Source organism: Epinephelus lanceolatus, chromosome 3 (assembly GCF_041903045.1).
Source record: "Epinephelus lanceolatus isolate andai-2023 chromosome 3, ASM4190304v1, whole genome shotgun sequence".
NCBI classification, from domain to species: Eukaryota; Metazoa; Chordata; class Actinopteri; order Perciformes; family Serranidae; genus Epinephelus; species Epinephelus lanceolatus.
The window spans coordinates 12214647-12234117 of NC_135736.1; the positions used below are offsets into that span (position 1 = coordinate 12214647).

Here is a 19471-nt window from a genome sequence, read left to right on the forward strand (position 1 = left end):
AAGTCTGTAGTTAGAAGTTACAGAAAAAAGGGTTTTATAGAAAAAGCTCATAGAACACTGTTTCAATTAAACTTCATCAACACTGAAGAATTAGGCTAAAACCTTCAAAAAACTTCTTACTTGTAAATGAATCAAGGCATCAACTGTCACCATGAGCGCTCATTTTGACGCACATTTTGATGTGGCAGGTACACGTGTTGGTACAGTAAGTTCTAAGCGTGACCTTTTACTTTAAATGCAGCATTGTTCCACTGTGTTGCTACTTTTACCTAAAGGTACAAGTTTGAGTACTTCTTTCCATACGCTCACTGGAAAAGAGAACTTATTTACCCGCATGTACAATCGCAGTATGACCCATATACAGTAACAGAGAGCAAAAAAAAAAAGAATTGGGTGGGAGCAGGGGAGGCGAAGGAGGCCAGGAGGGAGGAGGAGGAGGAGGAGGAGCAGCAGAGCTCTGCACCACTCTGCTCCAGCTCCACTTCCACTGGTGACCCCATGGCTGTAAATCTGAAAGTAGAAGACCATTCCTTACTTCTTGCTTTTTTTTTTCTCTCCCTCTTCTCCCTTTAACTTTCCGGCACTGCACATAACACTGACAAGCAGTGACTGTCAGTGTTTAATATGGACTCATTATATCCTTTTGGCAAGTCATGGTTAGATGTTAATCTGTTTGACAAGTGAGTTCAGGAGGTGAAATCTCAATGTCTGCTTGCAGATGTTTTAGACTTTTTTCATTGAGAGTATGAAATTAAACAGATACGATCTGACTGACACAACAACTGTGACCGTTTGTCTCTTCGAGTTAACAGACAACTTAATTAAGCAGTCCTGCAGCCTTGACATTCGGATCAGTAAGCAGAGCTACATTGCTAAAACAAGAATTAAGCCGTTTTTACTCTTGCTCATTAAGCATGCATGTCTTCTTATTTACACCCACTCCAAAGCTTTCTGTGTGACAGTTGCCAGCAAAAAAAAAAAAAAAAAATTAAAAGGAGAGGTGAGAATAGAGAAGGAGCTCGCTAATACAGTCAACTTCCAGGAAAACGACACTGTGACCGCTTAATTATCTCCGTGCATGCTGAACAACACATCCCACTGAGCCTGAGCCATGCAGATCACACAAAGAAAAAAAAAGACAGTTAACGTGGTGGTTACCAGCTCAAGTAAAATTTGGTTGAGGCCTGCCAGAGTTTTTCATACAGCCCCCACTTGCTTTGACAACCAAGAGTGGATCAGGTTGACGTTCAAACGACGCCCAAAATGACACTAAAGACATTAGTATCTGCAGCAGTGTAACAGCGCCTTGCCAAAGTCCACCCAAATAAGTCCTTGTAATGTAACATAGTCAGGATAAAATACTGTTGGCTTCCAGATTTGCAGCCAATATACAAATGTGATGTTTGCCTACCTAATTGCCTGCAACCTGAGCTTGAACTGAGAGGGGGAAAATGTTATAAAAGTTCCAAAACTTTAATGAGTTGCTGTTTTGGTTAAGAATTGTTTTGGGGCATGGTGCACAACCTGTCGAAATGAAGTATATCAGTGCAGTCCCAGGACACTGGAGTCACAGGCCTGTCTCTGTTGGGTTGGTATTATTGGATTGAGTATCATTATGTTCTATTGAGCTGTAGATCCATGTCCAGCAATCTATCATTATTTATTCTGACATCTGCGATCTTAGATCATTGCTCCAGCTTTGAGAGGCAGCATGAACACTGGGAATGTAGACGCTGCTCTTCTTGTAAAAGCTCCTATTGTGGTAACAAAGATCGTGCCCAAAGCTACATCGCAAATCTTCCTATATGCTAATTGCTGACAGCCACGAGTTGAACACCGCCAGGCTGACGGCAACACCTCAGCAGAAAAGTGAAAGCAACACTTGGAAAAATTCAGTTTTTGAAATCAATCATCAGATTGCATGCTTTCCTCGGCACTTGTTTTGTTTGGTCCCACCAAGATCTTGCAGAGATTGTGGTGTGATTTTTGCAGCCAGAAATGAGTAAATCTGTGGCTACTATCACGAGAAACAGTGATGCGTTTTATGACCTTTTCTTGAGTTATTTTGCAATAAATTGAGATAATGTTTAAAAATGGCAAAAAAGGTTTAAAAGAGAGCAGAAAGGAACTCACTGGTAATAAATATGTACTAAGTTCCAATAAAAGTATCTTTAGACATTACAGCTGGTGCCTCATACGTGTATGCTGGAATAAGATAACAGCAAACACAGGGATCCCGCAGATCCTTAAAAAGTCTCAAAAGGCATTGAATTAGTTTATCTAAAATAAGGCCTTTATTGGTATGAAAATGTCTTAAATTTATCTTTCAAAAGTCCCAAAATTACTCAGGCATGGGAAGTTTTTTTCTGATGTCGCAATGTATACACTTGAAACAATTAAAAACAAAAAAAATTAACAAATGCCTCTCACATTTAAGTGACACAGATTAGGGTAGTAAAACCAAAAACATTTATTTATTTTTCCATCCGGCATGTTCAGAGCAGAGGCTAGCTTTCACTGTACCCTGGACAACATGGGGTATTTAACCACGATCTCGTGGCATGGCTGAACAGATATTACAAATGCATACAAGGCTTGGTGTGTTTTGTGCAAAAAGTTTTTCAAACTCTGCAAGATGGGAATCAAGCCAGTGGAATTCCACATGCAGAGTGGAAAACACAAAATCACCAACAAAGGCGAGATGTTGCCCAAAAAAGTCATGTTTTGTGATACAAAAATATTGGCAACTGGCCCTAATCCTAAGTAACTGATGTCAGTTCATGCTTTTATTATTAGTATTATTTCTTTGGGAAAAATTTTAACCCTGAGTGCCATTAAAAAAAAGTCCTATAAGGTCTTAAATCTAACTTGACTTAAGCTGTAGGAATCCTGATAAAGTATCAGCCCAATACTGGCCAAAACCAACGATGTGGGGCATTACAGAGATGAGCTTCAGGCATGACAATAACTGGTTTTATTCCATGTCGTGTGTCATAGTGGAAGACAACTGACACAGCATCTTGGAAAACTCACAGCTCCCCAAAAACTAGAATTGGGCATCCAAATTGCTTCTCTCCTATTTTGACAGCTTCTATGACATGCTCTATGATGGCAACTATATATAAGATGAAGTGCATCCAGTACCAAAATTAAATCAGATATAATCCTCCCCGCACGCCAAGTGCAACTCCCAACAAGCTGCATTCATCAAGTGGTTAGTTTCAGGTATAAGGTTACAAATGGCTTGCTTGGATTTCAGCTTGTTGAGGTTGATGTGCAGTCTGAAAGGAAGCACTGCTCAAGAAACCAACATCAGGGGACTGCAAATCCTCCAGGCATTAACTGTTTTAAAATTAAGTTTGTTCAGTTCGAGTTTTGATTTTATTTGACCTGAGCCTGTGGTGGTGGCTCTGAATTAGATTATTTTATGTGAGGATATGCAGTCACTGTTAAAATCTGCAAGCACTCGTCAGACAAAACTGCAAACTCACACAAATAATGTGAGGAATGGTTAAATTTGTGTTAATTATTCCTGGAGGGACAGTTGATTGTATGAAGGGTGCTTATTCAAGCTCTTGACATTTTACATAATGAGACAAAGTCACTCAGGCTCTTTAATAGCTTTTTTAGATGCAGACTTTGTTAGCTTTGCACGCTGTATTAGAGCAGGTTAATATGGATGGGTGCAGAGGGGAGGATGGCGGGGTGGGGGGACTGACAAAGCCAAGCTGAGTTTGTCCTCCAAACTCCATCACCCTCTGACCCCTGTCCTCCCATACAGCCTTGGGAAAAAGGGAGTGTTTATTCTTTTATGTACATGTTCCTTTATAACAAGTTGATTTATGAAATGACTGTAGCTGTTGCTAAGGCTCCTCTGGCAGGATAAGGACTCTGTGCTTGTTGCATTAATGTTAGCCTCTATCTCTTCATTTGATGTTGCCTTGAGACGTCTTTATCCTCCCCTTGCTTAATAAAGCCGGAGGCTGTTTTACAATTAAGCACACAGGGAGTTTGAAATGTCACCAGACGTGAGCAAACTGAGAGAATCAGGGATCAGACTGTGATGCAGGTGGTCAGAATCTGAACAGACAAGCATTAGTGTTGTAGTTCGACTTACAGGCCTCAGTGTGCTTGAAACAAAGTTGAACAGTGTTAATTAGTGAGCTTTAGAGATGCTAGTAGGTGAATTTGGTTACTTCAGGGTGGAGCAAGGCTCACTGTTTCCCCTTGTTTCCAGTCTTTATGCTAAGCTAAGCTAACAGGCTGCTTACAGTAACCTTATAGTTACCATATCTAGATGTGACAGTGGTATGGCTCTTTTCATCTAACATTTGGCAAAAAAACTAAGACGTGTATCTCCAAAAATGTTATGTTAAAGGGACAGTTCACCCATAAATCAAAAATACAGATTTTCCCTCTCACCTGCAGTGCTATTTATCAGTCTAGATTGTTTTGGTGTGAGCTGCAGAATGTTGGAGATATCAGCCGTAGAGATGTCTTCCCTCTCTGGAATATAATGGAGCTAGATGGCACTCGGCTTGTGGTGCTCAAAGCGCCAAAAAAATAGATTTGAAATACCAAACAGCGATGTCTCTCTCCAGAAATCATGACCCAGCACCACCAGGCTCGCTAATGTCACAACTCAGATGGGGAGGACGTCATCAGTGTTTCTACATTTCGCACTGTTAAAAGCATGAGCTTCTGGTCCATGAGTAGATGCACACTTCCTTCTGCGTGGTTGGCAGGTGTTGTTCAGTAGCAAGAAAATAGTTCCTACATGAAATTGTTTACAACACAGTCTGTGGATTATCTTGAGTAACTGCGTCATGATTTCTGGAAAGAATCATTGCTATTGAGTTTTTAAAATGTATTTTTTGATGCTTTGAGCATCACAAGCTGAGTGCCATTCAGTTCCATTATATACAAGAGAAGGCAGACATCTCTATGGCCGATATCTCCAGCACTTGGCAACTCACACCAAAACAATCTAGTTTGATAAACAGCACTAAAGGTAAGATGTAAAATATGTGTTTTTGATTTTGGGCTGAACTGTCCCTTTAAGAATGAACAAAGTGTACTACAGAAAACCATTTATGAGAAAAGTAGTCCGTGTCGAATGTGGTGACATAAAAAGGGGAATCCGACATAAAAATAACTGTCTGTACACACTGTTCCTGCATGTAGCCACACTGTATGTTGTACATATTGTTTACATTCACACATCCACTCTGCCCAAAATAACCTGTCCTGTATACCGAGGAGATGAGTCAAGATGAAAACAGCCAAGTATAACAAGAAAACACAAGAGGCATAAAGGAAGAAAAATAAAACACTGTCAACCCAAATCAGAGAGTCATTAAAGTGTATCTGAATATTTGGGATGCAGATGTAAAAGATATTTCCAAAACTGTTGGTTTTGGAGTCAGGCGGGCGCTTCGCCACTGTTCTTATGCCCAAGGAATGAGAGGGAAGTTCCAAGAAGGCACATTACAGTGCTTAAGGTCGCCGCGGGCCTGCCTGTCACATTGTGGCTCCCATCACTCTGTCGCAAACATTAAACAGCTCTTCATTCAACACTTAACAAGACATACTCCAAACACACACAGACACACACAGAGAGACATCTTATTCATGTCCACATCAGCTGTAAAGGTTACAGTTAGAAAAGCAATGCAGATGCTGATACTTCACAGACCCAGCTGCACATGTGCTCTGCAGATCAACAATACTTGCATACAACACTATAGAGTATCAAGGGTATAAAAACACATGCACACTCACACACAATCTCCCTTTCTTCTGTAAACCAACTATGGCAGGATCACGCTGTCCCGTGACTGATGATTTTGCCAACATGAGACCGATAAAAAAAAAAAAACCAATTGATGTTTTCCAAGCGGCTTGAATAACTTCCATTGACAGCTTTCGATAGAAGCGGAAAACCTCTTTTCTGTAAAGGAAAAAGGTTTTTCGGGAAGATGGGTTTTCCCTTTTTGTAATATCCTCAGAGCCAAGCTTGGCACAGAGGCCCTTTGGACGGGAGGATGTTGGCTCGGGCCAGACAATGGGACTTCAAGTGAGCCACAGCGAATAGAAGAAAAGATCAGAGCAACCATGAGGCTCTGTCGTGCCCCTGATTAGCTGAAAATGTTTACTTCATCCCCTCGTTAGCTACAAATGCTTACCTCCACTGCTGTCTCTTTGTATTTTAAAGAAACACCACACTGAAATACGCCTACCACAGTTAGCTCACAAAGGGTTGTGAAGGAGGTGGACACGGTGGAAGTAAAATGGCCACCTTTCTGTTATAACTACTGAGGAGGTTGAACAGGTAAGATACTTGCCGCCGCAGGTTTGTTTGGCAAGTTTTGGCAGTGGAGCCGCTTCTTTGGCAAATGATCTTAATGCCAAAACAAACACCCGCGTTTCCTCACCCTTTATACACATACATACACACACGTGAACACACACATCTCACTCGCTGACTCCACACAATGGCATGACTGTATCTGCAGCATCAAACAGACATCTGCCAATCGCCCTGCGGAGCTCATTGTTACTCAATACCAGGGCCCACAAATGCTGAGCCTCCAACAAATTTTGCAATGCAAAGAGAAAGTGCCGATGAGGTCTGCCATCATGCATCGCTGACCCCAAATAGCCAGAAAACAACTGGAAACCGACGTGTCCCTGTCTGTGGTTTGCAGGGGGATGGAGGAGAAGAGAGGAGGAATGACTTCAAAATATTCCGGCTGAGCTTGAGCTCAGGCAGCAGAGCACCTCTCAACTATTTCTCTTCATACTATAGCAAATAGTTTCACACAATACAAACATCAACACTCCGCTTACGTACATATATGCAAACATAATCACAAAGACAAACAGTTGAAGATGAGGCCCGGCTGCTGACTGAAGGCAGGCCGACGCAGAAAAGTTCAATACCTGCGAGCAGTTTGACATTCCATATGAAAAGCAAACAGTGAGTGAAGAAGAGGTCGAGAGGTAGAGAGTTAATGTGTCTGACTGTGTGTGTTTGTGTGAGTGTGTCACTGAGTATATATTTGTGTGTACACAGCACTGACCCCTGGGTCAAAAGATCTCATTTCGATATATGTGCAAGAGACAGAGACACACCTTCTACACCTAGAGTCGAAGCCTGGGAGTCATGTATGGTGTTTATTTTGACCTTTCAGTCTACCTACTGCTGAAACTTACTGCACTGCGCAGCACAACCTTATTATTTTATCTGTTTACAATTGCAGCATACTGCTGCCAGACCTTTTCAAAAGGATCAGCTGGATTTTGTTTCCTCCAGAGTTTATTTATTGATGCTGGAATCCTTAAATGGATCTCTCACATTAAATTAAATTTGCCCCCCCCAAAGTTCTTAGTAACCACTGGCTGGTTTCAAGCTTACTACTAAACTGGGTTGCACCATTAAAAATTAAGAAATATCTTAGCAAATAAATACTTTAGTGATGTGTAAATTGGTTGCTAGGAAACATCCGATCAAAATCAATCAATGTAGTGATGTCAATCACAAACTGGAGCATAACTTCCAAAAAAATAAAAGGGCCAAAGGATATATTACACTTAACTGCCAGTCTTTGTGAACATAGGTCCAATTTGCTTTATTTATATATGCAAACATGGAAAGATACATGCGGTTAGCAGTGTTCATGCAGATTAAAACAGGTTGGAAATATCTGATTATGCTAACCTAGCTGAAGGTATTTGGTCATTTATGGCATGTCTACACAGCCACCATTTATAGTCGTCCGTCTCAGGTAACAGATGGGCTTCTGTTTTAATCAAAACAATGGCACACAGTACTTGCGCTGCATGTCAGTTCACATTTTATTCACATGATATGCATATTTTCATGCTACAAGTGTATTTACATCTGTTTTACACATACAACTTTTGAGTCATTGCATGTTGGGCTTTGAGCGCTGCAAAATGCAGTTGTCCTACACTCAATACTGTGCCTCAACACATTCTGTGTAGACAAAGACAGAGCACTGAAGCTGCTGCTCTGTAGTGATAGGCAAAGGAGTTCCTTTCAGTCTAGACTTCTAAATTTCTAGAATCCGTTACTTAAAAAGATTAATTCAAAAGGTTCATTCACTGAATTGCTCAGTGCTTGACTGGAGCTCAGACTGTATAGTGCCACTGACTGAACTAAAATATGGCCAAATGTTGAGTTTAGTGTGCTAGCTAGGCACCCTATTACCCTATTATGTACAGCACGTATATTTTTGCGCCACAAAATTATTAAATAAAATATTTGGTACCTTCTACTTCGACAATGTAAGACATGAGAAAGTGGAGATGGAGAGGAGCAGGCTTGAAGTATGTTCAGTGAATTTGAATGAAACACTCATGAACAACACAACGCTACTGCTCTGCTAACACGCTGCTTCTGTTAAGCAGGCTGTCTATACACAGTTCAAGTCTAACATTACAGTCCGTTCTCATTCCCCAGGGCTTTAAATAACAACATTTTGTCACACCCCTCTGCGTGTGATATCGATGCTGAAGGCACCCTTTAGCATGCTTATGACATGCACCAGGCTTTCAACCAACTCCGATGTAAACCCATACTTGATGCTGACAGCAACTGATGTAATGTAAAGAGCAAGAAAGTCCACATAGGGCGTGAAAAACGGACTTTCACCCAGGAGATCACAGTTTGTGTCCCTCCTAAAACCAGAAGTCAGTGCTGTCAAACAAGAAATGTTCCATATGGTCAACACATACTGACGTTTCATAAAAAAATAACCCAAAATTTGATCTTTATATGAGGTTTTACAATGTGTTTCAATTGTGAGTCATATTGGACACTAAAGGGTGCCCTGTGTGTCGCTTTAAGATGCTGAGGGGTGTGACAAAACATCGCTATTTCACAATCTGGGTGAGAACAGGTTAAACATTACTGGCACAACATATTCTAATCTGATGCACATTGTGTTCATTTTTAAGACATCACATACTTAAATTTTCCCAGGGTTTTTCATCATTTTTAAACAGCATATTATCAAGTGCCTGGACCATGTTCAGTCTGAACTGGCAATATATTAGCTAACGTTAACAATGTTAATTCAACAGTTACACCTGGCAGTTACTGGGTGTAAATACAGTATTTATTCACAACTACTCTCTGTGTAAGAACTAGTTTGTGTGGTGCAACCTTGTTTCATTTGGTGATACATAAATCTTCACACAGGAAACACTTAACATTACAAATAGCTTTGTGATTACAAAGAGCTGGTGCAACCAGCCACAGCAGATCCACAAAGGCAGTGGACAGCAACAACAGTGTCACATTCATTTGGCTAAAGGTATTACTAAGACAGGAAAATTACCATCTCAGATACGTGATGGCTGATTACCCTCCTCTCTATTTGCTCTAGTCATACCAAAGCCCGGTCACAAAAGCTGATTGGCTAAAAGCAGGTCAGAAGGGTTCATTCTCATTTTTTAAAGAGGGGTGCTGCAGGGATCGACACAGGGAAGGTCTGCTCCAGTTTTTCTTGCCCTCTCGCTTTTGTCTGCAGTGTTTGCTCTGGATTTGAGTGGTTCTTCTGGTGTTGGAGTACTGTCAGCCCACACCCTAATGGCAACCTCTATTAGAGAGAGAGATCTGGGACTGTGCCGCCACTGGTAAGGGGGGGGCCTAAACTAGTCTCATGGGCGTGCCCCTTTCACCTGTTGAGTCATGCCACCATGGTGTACTCATCGCCATCTTTTTTTGCTGCACATGCAGATATAAAAAAAATTGTCGCCTACCAAAAATTTAGCGACAGGTGTACTGGACACATACACTCATATAAATACGACCTGGGTGCGTGTCTTCACTGTTGTACAAACTTTCTGCCAACTCCTTCCCCCTCCACCACTGAGCTATGTGTTAACACTTAATTCACCACCACTCACATTCAAGGACACCTGCAGGTTCAGCTGCTGACTCTCAAGCAGATAAAGAGAAGCCGTGGTGTATGCCGTGGCTGTGGCCCTTTCACCCGTTTAGATTCTCTGCCTTGTCATCACTCAATACAACTTTGTCACCCACAGGCTCTCTGTAGTGGCACATTTATCACTGTAAAGATGGATTTACACAGCCATGAAAGAGCTGTTTTGTGAGCCGAGCCACAGAGAAGAAAAGAAGCGACTGGACTTAAAATGTCATCCTCTGTTCTCCTTGCACTGCATACATATTCATAAAGCCATTTTCAGTCCTTTTGAAAAGTTCCTTTGATTACATATTTTGACAGTATTGCCTAATTCGGAGAAAGAGCACAGAGGGCTGCACCAACTTGCTGTAATTTAAAACCCAAATATAAGCAGACAGGGACTGAGGCGAAACTCCTGTTTCAAAATACCTCAGTATTTACACTTGATAATACTTATCTTTCTTGATTAAAACCAGAACCTGAGCCAGGCTGGCCTCCCACACTCAGGTGTTTCTAGAAACTTTAGTAGCTGCTCCACTTGGCCCACAATTTGACATATTCTCTTTCACCCAGAATGACTTATCAGGAGGCCTGTTACAGCCTCCGCTGAAATTCAAATGGCGTCGTCAGAGAATGATGCAGTATTTTCAACATGCACTCGACAGTCACACGGATTGCTGCGCAAAGCCAAGTGACCGAGACTTTTGGGGAAAAAAAGTCGTGTGACTCAGACCCACTGGAGTGGATTCAGCTTTGATAAAAGAGTTTAGAAACTCATCTATTGTCAGTTCGTGCCTCATGACGCCCTGAGGTGCCCAAACTGGAGGGGATCTGGCTTTGATGAAAGAATTAAAAATTAAAAAAACCTTCCCGTGTGAATTTGACCCCCGGCTCACCCTGATCCCCACCTTCACTCTGTTCTCGCTCGGTGGAAGCAAGATGATTGGTGTCGAGCTGGTGCCTGAGGGAGTGATGGCGGCTGGGTGGCGGAGGCTCAGTAGCAGCCATGGGGGAAGCACACTGTCAGTCCTGTGATAGCCGTATGAGATTCCACATGCTCTGATGAGTAATTCCTCCCTCCCTCCTCCATCACCATGTGGTTCGTGGCCCTGAGTCATCGTCCACACTTTCCCTCACTCCCTCTCCCCTTGTCTGTCTCTCTCTCTCTCTCTCTCTCTCCTTCCCTCGATGTGAAGAGGATTCTTCCTTCCTTCCTTCGGCAGCGGCCGTCCCACAGGGAAACTCAACAGAATAGCCTCCCTCCGATGACTCACTCAACAACATCGAGAGCTCCACTCCACACCACCCGCTCTCCAGCCACGACAGCCCACCTCACCACACCCAGGCCTGGATCCCAGTCCACAGCCCGCTTGCCTCAATGTCTCTCTCTCTGTCTCTCTATCTGTGTATTTGCCTGTATCGCTGCCCGTCTTCTTCTGTCTGCCTGGTTGCCATTTTCTATATCTCTCTGCACTGCTGCTGTCTTGTCAAGATGTCTCATTGTTTACCTGTCTTTATGCACCCATCTGCCTGCCTGTATTTCTACCAGCCTGTACTGTGTATCTTAATACTCCCTGAGTTTGTGTTAGTCTGCCATCGCTGCTTGCCAGCCTGTCTTATTTGTCAGTCTACCTGCCTTTCTGTCTCTATCTTTCAGTCCATCCCTTGGCACTTGATTGCAAAGTCAAAATACCGAAGGACAAGGAGCATTGACTCCCCCGTCTGCATGTTAAACTACTGCAGTAATACAATGACAACGTACTTCATAAGTCTGCCAAAGGGAAACATTGGTATTGTTAGTATATTGTTCATTCAGCCTGTGCAGTTCCAAGATAGAGTTGTTAACATTTCCAACTTTGTGCTAATCTGCATCAGCAAACGTGTTGTGAAACTTATGACGAAAGTTACTGTTGTTCGATTTCAGCAGCTCCCGTGAGACTGCATCCTTCCATTCACGTGTTCTGCAATTCAATAAGCAATGTGACTTCTACGCTTGGTTTAACTTTCTAAATGTAACCTATGCAGCCAATACATACAGTAAACATCGACTCGTGCCCTGGCCCTGAAACGTGCGACAGGTTGTTGATTTGAATCCCTGCATGGCGTTCACAGATCATCTACGTGCTGCAACAGGAGATTTGTTGACCATTGCAAGAGCAATAAGGATTTTTAGGGGCATTATGACTGGGTTAATAAAACACAGCTGCCCCTAAAAGTCCCTCACTTTTCTTGCTGCCTTTTCTCTCTCTCCCTCCCTCCCTTCCTAGCTTAAGCTTTCTATGTCTCATTCCAGACTTTTGAGATCAAACTACAACATTCGCTGGCTCCTCGAGTGCAATTGGGTGCATAACTTTGGTATCTGTTCAATTGTGGCTGAGAAATGCAACAACCTGGAGTGACCGCAGCGTCTGACCTTTTAAGAAGGGGGGGTGGGGGGCTGGGTCATATATTTCACAAAAAGCAAGCACGCTCTCCAGTGTTTATGAATTGTATATTTATAATGGCAGAGTTTTATTGGGATTTGCAGTGACGTTTTTAAAGGGGGTTGAATGAGTTCAGAGCAGAATTTCCGAGAAGGAGCGCTTCATGTGTTCATTAGGAGTTCAGCTTTCACAGAAAAGGTAAACACAATCTGAAGCTTTTACCTTTAGCAGACGTTTCTATATGGTGCTCACAATAACATACACATTGTTGTGGCCTGTTTGAGAACTGCATGAACCCAGTGACCCTGAGCAGAAAACAACCTGTAGGAAAACGCAGGAAAAGTCTATTTAAAGTAAGACTACAACCCTGCTAACAAATGGTGTGAGGAGAGAATACGAGACAGCCGTGGTGGAAAATAAAAAGATGTAAGCAACACTGTGCAGCAAGTGGCGAGATGAGTCCGATTGGGCCTTTTAAACAATGTGAAATGCCACTGAGAGAGGCTTGGCAGGCGGTAGCAGCCAGCACTGTTTAATATCACAACTTTAATCAGCACACTTGGTGACTATCCCAGAGCTCCCCGTAGCCATGCTGCTTATTCAAACCAGGCTCATTCCACCAAGCCTCCCTTACTAGGCCCTCAGCTCTCATACTCGCACTGGCTCGTACTCTACTGCAGCATATATGGAGAGCTTTTGGCTGGAGAGGTTTTTTATCTGCTTTCTGTGATGTGTCATTGCGCTTTAGTGGGCTACGTTGGAGGGAATCAGTGATGATAGTTGAGCTCATCTCGTCCGATCTGAGGTGAAAGCATTTTCATCTATTCTCTTTATTTGATTTTAACTACATTACATAATCTGCTAACAAAGAATGTTTGAAATATTCTCCACATGTAATTAGCAGAAGGATATCACCGACATCTAAAGGAATTTAATTAGAAGTCAAGGAGTTCTGACAGCTTTCCTAGCAACTTCTCACAAGAAATAGCAGGCTTGTAAAAACAAACGACCTGCCACTGATGTGTTATACACGGCCTACAAATAACTTATGATCAAGCATGAACTTTTTAATAAATAAAACTGACGGAAAGATTAATGCAACCACTTCTCACCTACCGTGATGCCAAGGGAGTCTGTTTCATTTACAGGCCTGTTTTTAGGTGTGTTTTAATAATCACGGAGGTCTCGTGTTTTTAAAATAAAAATCCCATGCTTCAGCGAATGTCTTACCTATGTGTCACTTGCAACATGGAGATGCCACCCTGGCCCTCCGCTCTATTAATTACATAAAGCATCTAGTGTCAGGATGCTAAATTCATTAGTGAGGTATGTACGGCATGCTAGGGTCAGGACGGATATAGAAACAGGCCTCCAAAACAACTTCTTCCCCACTTTACACACTTGTTCGACATAATAGAGTGTTGCACTTTGTGATTTTTGTCTGTTTTTAATCTATTTGGATGTGTTAATGTTGAGTGTAGGCTGTAAGCTTCTCCAGAAATGGTTAAACTTTGGGTTAAATTACACATCTAAATTCAGGAAGGGTAGGAGTAATTTGCTTGTAACAGAACCAATTTAAGTTTTTATCATTTTTGCTCTTTGAAGATGGATTCATTCAAAGAACGAGCTGATTTTCCCTGTAAATTTGGATTTTCTTGTTTTCCCTAACCTAATTTCGAATCTATTTTTGATTGGACTTCAAAAATAAAAAAGCTGGGGAAAAAAAATGTTTTGAAAACTATTTATCAAAAACTGTACAGCAGAATGAGGCCAGCTGAGAAATGCGGGGCTGGGTTTTTTTTTCCTCGAGAAATGGCATGTGAAAGTTGTTCATCATTGTAAGCATCAGACAGAAACACCCTCTGCTCTGGTTTTCTGTGACTCTCTTAAGAAGCATGCTTCCCTTTCACAAGGCTGAAAAGTTCAAGTTTGACTAATCAAAGGGTTTTGGCCTATTATTAGGCAATGACATTCACCGTTTGACCCTCTGAGATATTAAATAATTAATTTTACATATCTTTACATTTCCTTTGGTTAAGTACCTGCAGCTGCTTTGCAAATGTAGTCATCATATGTGCTTTTCTGTACTGGCTTAAGTGCAGCTCATACATTCAAATAAAAAGAAATTAAGTGTAATATTGGTATAATATTACCTGCGGTCTGTAATGGGTCCTGTGGTATTTATTAGTGACTTTATAATGACCTTACTGTACTGTAGGCTGCTGTGTTTCTGCCATAATATTCCCCTAAAATATTATAGCTCACGTTATACAGGCCTATCAGCGGTATTAAATGGTGTGTTTACTGACCTTATCGAGCTTTACAGTGAGACTTTATCTCCTGAGATATCACTGTCCTTCTTTAAAACGCCTATTTATATTCTCCGCGAGACTTCCCATCTGTTCCCTATTTCTTTTCTCTAACACATGAATATGTAGCAGAAGTGCATTTGCAATAACTTGGTGGTCACATGAGCCAGAAACTGGGACTTTGTAGGCCAGTTGAACGAATTGAGGACTCACCTTGCCCGCAAAGACCCAGCTTCTGACACACACCATCATCATCGTCATCATCATCATCACCATCATCATCATCAGTCCCATCGTCGGGGACTCAGTGTGGAGGAAACTACACACCTATGGATTCTGGAAGTGTCTTTCACACCACAAGATATAACTTCCAGACGAGGTAATGAAGGAATGCGAAGGGTTTAACCTGTGACCACGCCGATACATACCCATTGATCTGCTGTCTGTCAGTGTCTGCAGAAGTGAGTGATGCTGCCCGGTTGTAGTTACCTGCGTACCGCGCAGGTGTCAGCATCCCGCAGCCATATGGGGACTTCGCGTAAAAAGCGCCGCCGACTGTCTGGTTGCTTGTCTGGCTGCTTGGAGGAGATCGCGTCTGCAAGCGAAGTTGAACTTCGCCGTCCATCCACCGCCAGCTCCGGCACCACCGCCGCCCCAGTAATATCTGATCACTTGGTGTTGCACGCATCCCAGATTGAGCAAGATTATCCTTTCGGGGGTGGGGGGAACGAATTGTCTTTTGGAAGAAGTCGGACAGTCTCCCCCTCGGCCTATCTTTTTCCTTCTGTCCAAGGGGAAAAAACATGCAGACGCAACAGTGTCGCGCCTTGTGCCAGTCTCCCCCCTCCCGCCCTTCCTCCCTTCAAAAAAAAAAAAAGAACGCTTCTGCGTTTCCCACCGAGAGATCCCGGTGCGCACCCAGCACCCAGCCAGTCACCCAATATCCATTCTGGAAAGAGACAGTCGGGGAGAGAGACTGGAGCCTGCTGCTGCTACTGCCATGCTGCAGCCTCGATATTATGAGCAGGATATTCCCAAACAGCTGGAAGGAGCTGATATATGGTGCTGCGCCCTCGTGTTGGGCCCTCCCCAAAATGGACCGGTGCTAAGTGGTAACCTGGTTATTTTCAGCGCGTCACTGGCTTGTCTCCAATTATAGGTTTCCGTCGGGGGCGCAGCAATGTGGCCCCGTACTCCCAATTATTCTGTAAGAGGACTTTGAAACGGCCAAGAGCACTACACTGAGTAATGTCCGAGCATGTGTGTTTTCCTGTAACTGCACACATTCCTGCGGTGTGTTGGCTCGCCCGTCCACATGCGCCACACAGGCCCCGTGCCGCGCTTAGCTGCGTCTCCGGCGGCTCCAGAGCGGCTCGTCTGCGGCTCTCTCGAGGTGTTCCCCTCTTTTATCGATGCTGTTCAGGAGGCTATATACATCCCAGGTTCATCACACCTCTCATGTTACCTCCCTGAACCAGCAACATGTTAGTGTGCTGCGACCCCTGGTGGCAGCGACGCGCCCTGACACTTCATCACATGCATGTGTCAAACACAATCTTATTGTGGACAAATGTAATCAGTGGCTTCAGTCCAAATGTTATAACAAGTCAGCAAGGTTTCTAGTCTCTCTCGTTATGTCATGTTGAGTTGTCTGCTGCTCCATGACTTGACTTAATTTTTCTACTCTGTTTTGCATTTTTTTCTCTATTCTATCCTATTTTTCCATTTCACATTTCAGTAAATTCTGTTCTGTTCTAATCTCTCTGCTATTTAGCCTTATTTTCTATGCTATTCTATTCTTATAGGCCTATTGTATCATTTTATTTTTCTACATATTGTCTGTTTTTATTTAGTGCTATGGACCTTTCTCTGTATCTTAAGATAGGCTAATAATAATAATAAATATAATAATAATAATAATAATAATAATAATAATAACTATTATTATTATTATTTTATTTTATTTATTTTTTTACTATTAATATTGTTACTATTACTATCATTATTATTATTATTATTATTATTATTAGATTTTTGCACTCTGCTCAACTTTTTGTGTCGTTTTAATTTTCTATTTTATTTTTATTATTTCGCATCCTATTCTATTCTCGAGGTCATGCTCCACTTTCAGTGCCCATGGTGACGCTCTCATATGGTTTCAGTCAGCTGCTTAATATAGACAAGTATCCCACAATAATACCGGAAGTTGGCCGAGTTTCTTGTCAAAATAAAATAAATGACCTCATGTTGTGCCCTGAAAGACCCATTATTTATGTGAATAGCAGTTGTGTTTTTTATGTGGTGTCTTTTGCCGTCATATTCCTTCTCCTGTGCACATTTCTAAGAGCTTGGACACTCTGTCAACAAAATGTCCTCTAATTGATGTCGGAATAGGACCGTTTTATTTTTAAAGGTTTGACCGCGCGCAAAGTGTTGGATTAAGGCTGACTTGACGCCGAATAGCAATGTCCGACTTTATACCTGACAGGAACAATCCTGGCTTCTCCTAAACAACATATTCATTACTCCAGCAACAGCAGGACGGATGTTCATCGTCATCTTCATCATCACAGTAACGTCTGACAGCCGTCGGTGAGTTTGGAGTCCGTTAGTAACAAATGTCTCCGCCACACAGCCTGTGCGTTTTGATCTCTGTGTACAACACCAGTCATTTCGCTCAAACTCAGGTTCCTGTTGCTCTGCAGATTCGGAGTTTTCTGATTTCACAAGACCAGATGTCAGATCATGTGGAGCCTATTCTTTACAGGACCAAGTTTATTAATAATGACATGACGTCAGCGTGTGATGGGGGAGTCAGTCAGTCGACCAGTAGAGCAGAGAGAAGGAGAGGAATGTAAAGACTGTGTTAAAGGCAGAAAGACTCTGAAAGTTATAGCCTACTCTATCTGTTGATTAAGTAGGCAGAGCCTGTGAAGAGGAAGCACAGGAAGTCATAAGTCTTGCATCTTAAATGTTTGCTCAAAGTATTGTCAACAACATGTAGTGATAGTATCAAAAATAAGAGCACTCGGAAACTATTGGATTACTATTGATGCATCAATGTGTAACCTGCATTTTAATGTTAAAGATGGAGATAATTTGCTTGTAGACTTGTTCTCAGTGAATGATTTTTTTTCTTTCAACCAATGTACTCCTTCAAAATAAAACTGTAGCCTCCTGTCTTTTTAAAGAAAAGGACAAGCAGCTTATTTAAAGAACAATAAAATATGTAGGCTATGTACAGATATTAGGGATGCACCGAAATGAAAATTTGTGTCCGAAGCCGAATAATATTAAACGCTTGGCCGAATACCGAGTACCGAATACCGAATATTGTTGTTTAGTTTTTCATTAGTGTTTGCAGATGAACCCCTTCCAGATTAGTGTTGTCATGGTACCAAAATTGGGACCCACTGTGCCATACCAATGAAAATATCATGGTTCTGAGTAGTATCACGATACCACAGCAAAAATGAGGCAGATGTGCCTTTTGTCATTTATAAAAAGATAAATCACTTTTCTATAATACATCAATGATATTTCTATGGAATAAATTATTTATTGACTTATTCGTACTTCAAAAACAGCATCAATCAGTGATTAACATAGGGGGGATCAAAATAAAATAAATAAATAAAATAAGAATCAACCAGCCACCCTCCTCCCCTGACAGTCCCTTCATAAGTAAAGAACAGTCCCTAAAGTGCGGTGAGGTTTGTGGGCCGTTACTGCCGGAAAGAGAGTAATGTGAACGGCTCGTTTCTCCTCTGACACGTCACATACCTGTGTTCGGCTGGCTCGGCTGTTCAGGTACTTCTGGGCAGTCATGACACCAAGAAGAGGATATTATTGGAGCCGACTTCTCCGTCGCCCGGTAAGCCGATGGCCGCCGTATTTGACAGGAATACATTAACGTTACTGTCTGTGTCTGTGACCCCCGTTCAACCCACAATCGGTGGGATTCGCCTTTCGTTTCTGCTGCTGGTTGAAATCTGTAGGCTGCTCGCACAGCGTGCTGAATGATTTAAGCCTATTTTGCTCGCTCAAAACTATTTTTAGTCGCAAATGTGAGTGCCGTGACGGACGGATCGCCACACTGCCGACATTTTATTCCGCCCGTCACGGCACGCTGTTTGATTGCGTTATCAAAACACGCCGCTATTATTCGGCCTTGCTTTTAACTTATTCCACCGAATATTGAATGTGTGTTTTTTTGCAATATTCGGCCGAATATATTTGGTTACCGAATGTTCGGTGCATCCCTAACAGATATATAACACACATTAAAAAAGGATTGCTATGGAACTCAAAATGTTAACTATACAGGTATGCACATCATAGAATTAGTAACATTAACTTAAAAAATAATAAACTAAAGTATATCAGCAGCCTGTGTGATTCCTTAAAGGAACAGTGTTTAAGATTTAGAGTGATTTACTGGCATCTAGTGGTGAGGATTGCAAATTGCAACCAGCTAAAACCTTTCTAGGTTAGAATTCAGTGTTTATTGTTTGGATGGATTTTAGCAGAAGCTTAATTATCCGCAGCAGTCTCCTCCTCTCCAAAACAAAAAAAAACCAGGTGATTAAACATTTTAGAAACACTGAATGCTCATTGCAGAGAGGCTGCTATGTACAGTGGCCAACGTGAAAAAATGCAAATGTCCCTATCCAGAGCCAGTGTTTGGTTTGTCCATTTTAGGCTACTTTAGAAACATGGAAGTGCAACATGGCCACCTCTGTGGATAGGGAGCCACTCCCTATGTAGATATAAACATCTCATTCTA

General features: G+C 42.1%; 1 pseudogene across 1 annotated transcript; it reads right to left on the bottom strand.

Moving 5' to 3' along the window:
- Positions 1-402: 402 nt before the first annotated feature.
- On the bottom strand, positions 403-12132 carry LOC144462537 (uncharacterized; annotated as a pseudogene). Its single transcript, XR_013490821.1, has 4 exons — positions 12075-12132; positions 11777-11891; positions 11703-11724; positions 403-11284 (listed from the first exon to the last, which is right to left on the bottom strand). The product of XR_013490821.1 is annotated as an uncharacterized LOC144462537 (transcript).
- Positions 12133-19471: the final 7339 nt, after the last annotated feature.